Genomic DNA, 3,650 nt, shown 5'->3' with positions numbered 1-3,650 from the left:
CAGTCTTACACAATTCACAGCGCTCACCATAGCACATACCCTCCCCAGTGTCCATCACCCAGCCACCCCTCCCCTCCCACCCCCCACCACTCCAGCAACCCTCAGTTTGTTTCCTGAGATTAAGAATTCCTCATATCAGTGTCCATATGACTTTCTTAAGGGTATCTCTGGTCTCCTCAGATTGTAGATTCCTTCCCTGCACACTGCCTCTTCCATCTGAAAATATTCAGAATGGGTCTAAGAGCTCCCCGCCAACATGGTGATATAGCCCAGAAAATAGAAATAAAATGTTTTGAATCCAGAGACTGGTTACATTCCACTTCCAATCAGATAACACATTTTCTATCTAAATTTAGATTATCTGCTACATGTTTATTTTAGGTCTGAATTGTTTAAATGATTAATTTATCTCACAAAGAAAGATTAAATGACGAGTTGAAGAAAACGTTTTAAATAGCAGAAGAAGTTCACATTGGCAGTCTACACTGATTAAACTCCTCACATTTCATTCATTCACAACCTTGGCCTGAGTTGGTTAGTGTCGCTCCTACACCTAAGAATAAGTTGGAACTCTATAAATTCAGTAGGGCTTGGCCTAGGCATGACTTTTCAAGATTGCGGGTGAGCGTGCCTCTGTGTGTGCGTGTGTGTGTGTGTGTGTGTCAAGGCTGGGTTGAATGGGGACAGAGGGAAATTTTCAACTTATCTTAAAAGCCAATCCTCATTTTAATTACCAAGAATAAACACAAGTAAATTGGGGAGAGGAACCAAGGGAAAACTCCATCAAGAGAAGAGAGGAAACTCATGCTTTAAAAAAAAGTTGGATTTGTTTTTTTGTTTGTTTGCTTGTTTTGGTGTTTTTGAAATGAGTGAGGCAGAGACACAAGTATTAAATTTATATCCTTTGAAGCTTTCTCTGTTAAGCCAAGTCCCCCTTAACACTAATCTGGAATCTGCCCTCACACAACTGGATTCCTGGCCAATCCTGCCCACCTCACACATCGGTTGCACTTAATGATGCAAAATAGCTCATTTCCCTGGTAATCCCAGCTTCTCCCCTGGACAGGTTGGTCCACTTCCTTCCTGGTCTTTTAGATTCCTCCCTACTCCTTCTATTAGCTCTGGGCTCTCCTGGGCAGGTTCTTCCTCCACCCGTCTTTAGTGAGTATGTTCTCAGCCTGAAAGAAAATTAAAAACAAACACATCCTGTTTACATTCGGTCCTTCTTTGGAAGGCAAAAGTCCCTGTCTTTCAGGAGGCCAATACTCATCTCTCTCTCTCCCCTTCTCTTTTTGGCAGATAAAGGTTTGTTTTAGTGAATAACTGATCTGTGTTATTGCCAAGGCCGCTAGGTACAGACGAAAGAGAGGGAGTTTTATTTCTTGGTCTCTTCCTCCTTGGACAGAGTCTTGATGATTTCCTCTTTCTTGGCCTGGAGCCACTCTTCATAGCCCTTGTGTGCTTCCTTGGTCTTTGATCTGAGGGCCTCAGCCTGGTCAGCTGGAAGCTTCTGGCAAGCCTTGTCTGCCTTCAGCTTGTGGATGTGTTCCACGAGAATCCGCTTGTTTGTGAACACGTAACCCTTCCCTTTCAGGTACAGGCTGTGAGACATGCGGTGGTCAGTCTCTGGCGCAGAATACCTTCTCAGGCATTCCAGCGTTACCTTTTCTCTTACCAATGCCCTTCTGGCGGGCCAAAGGGTTTTTCCGGCACCGAGCACGGGAACGGACAGTCACAGGCTTCCGGATGATCAGCCCGTCTTTGATCAGTTTCCGGATCTGCTGACGGGCGCAGGTGATCTCATTGGTCTCACTGGGGCCAACCAGGCCTTCTTTTCGCCACAGCACAGTACCCGGGAGGCAAGCCTCTTCTGAAGCCCGAGCACAGCATGGCTGCAGCTGCAGTGACGAAAAGAAAGCCATCCTTTTTAATTTTAGTCACTGTTGACAGACTGATGCCATAGCCGGGACAGGCCAGAAAGTATCATCCTATTTCAAGCCAAAGTGATATAGCTAACAAGTATTCTAGAGAAGTTACAACCAAGGGTTGGCTCTAGATGATTTATACAGACAGGCCAATGCCAGATACGCTATAAAAGGAAATAAGAAGGAATGGGCTTAGTGAGGACAGACGATGGGTACCATTTCTGAGTATGGGCAGGATGAGTGTTTTTTCAGGTCTAGTGATGGTTTTAATCTATAACACTGCTCATTCTCAGTGGCCTCCTAGTGGCACATAAAACAGCCACAGGTTCACCTAAAAGCCTCTGAAATAATGACACAATGCTAAAATAGAGTGTCACCCAGGAATCCAGGAGACGCCGTTATCTTTTAGTAATTATAGCTCAGCTCCCTTCTTCAATGTTGAGCTTGTGTTTGGTCAGCATGGTCTTTTAAAAAATAAGTTGTACCACATCAACCCTCCTTAAGATCACTTGGTGGGTTCTCCTGGTATTTAGATTGAAACCTTAACTCCTTTCTGTGGCTTTTAAGGCCTATGGGATCTAGCCCTATGTCTCCAACTTCCCCTGGGGGCCACACTCTCCCTTGCTCAGCTGCTCTTCAGCCAAAACTGGCCTCCCTGCTGTTCTTCCAGCAGCCAAGTACACTTACTGCTCAGGGTCTTCTCATTTGCTGTTCCTCCTGCCTGGAATGCACTTTTCTGATCTGTCACCCTTCCATTCTTACGTGTCCCCTCCCCTGAGGCCTTCCCTAATTTAGGCCCTGGCCCGCACTCTTTACCGTATCCTCAACTTCTCCACAGTATTTAACCTCCATCTTTAATCATCTTGTTTATTAGTTGGCGTGGCCTTTCCACACCAGAGGGTAAGGGCCTCAAGAGCAGGCTGTTTTCTTTCTTCTTCATGAAGGAGGTGAAACTGGGCACAACCACAGATCCACAGATGAAATATAACCTCAGAGCTGTTGAGGACGCCAGGGTCCCAAGGCCAGAGTCCACTCATTTCCCTCCCGTTACACAGCCTGAGAACAATCCGCCTTGGGTTGTGAAGACGGCACTGAGCTGTCCTTCCCACCACTGAGAAGTCTTGATTCTAGAAGGCATCAGTTATATCTAAATTCATGTTAGCCATTGGGAGAAATTGCCGAACCTAAATTTAAAACGTCAGAAAATACCCTTGTAAGCAAGAAAAAATTGAGTTGGTAAGAGCAAGCACAGAAAAGATAATAGCGAAAAAAAATCCTAAAGCATAAACATAGCAATACAATAATAGTTAATACTAGCGGTATTGTTTCCTCATCCTGATTAGGGAGACTCTCAGGCTCTTTAAAGTAACCTGATGTTGAACATTAATTATAACCTCTTCTCTAAGAGGGATGAGTGGTGAAGGTGCTGCCTTTCCAGATTCCTTATTTAATTTTATTTAACAAGCACTGACAGAGTGTTCACTGTACTTCAGGGACTTCTCTAAATACCTGACAAATGCCATCTCAGGTTGTGGTCTCTGGAAGCAGTAGTCGAGACAGAGTTTGGGATGCTTCTTAGGAATTAACACCTTGGAAGAGAAGGGGAGAAAGCAGGAAAATGTCAGACTGCAATGCGGCTCAACAAAGCCTTGGCCAGCCTGGCGGGGAGCTTGAGGCGAGTGCTGCCCATCAGCGTCCTGCATCAGACCAGAATGGCCTGCCTTT

General features: G+C 45.3%; 1 pseudogene; it reads right to left on the bottom strand.

The window, feature by feature from the left end:
* Window positions 1-595: 595 nt before the first annotated feature.
* LOC102731440 (large ribosomal subunit protein eL19 pseudogene) lies at window positions 596-3,448 on the bottom strand (annotated as a pseudogene).
* Between the last annotated feature and the right edge of the window lie 202 nt (window positions 3,449-3,650).

The sequence above is a fragment of the Leptonychotes weddellii genome, chromosome 10 (genome assembly GCF_054177405.1).
Source record: "Leptonychotes weddellii isolate Sample4059 chromosome 10, ASM5417740v2, whole genome shotgun sequence".
Lineage (NCBI taxonomy): Eukaryota > Metazoa > Chordata > Mammalia > Carnivora > Phocidae > Leptonychotes > Leptonychotes weddellii.
The sequence above is the reverse complement of the archived record's forward strand: the minus strand, read 5'-3'. Positions and strand labels throughout refer to the sequence as shown.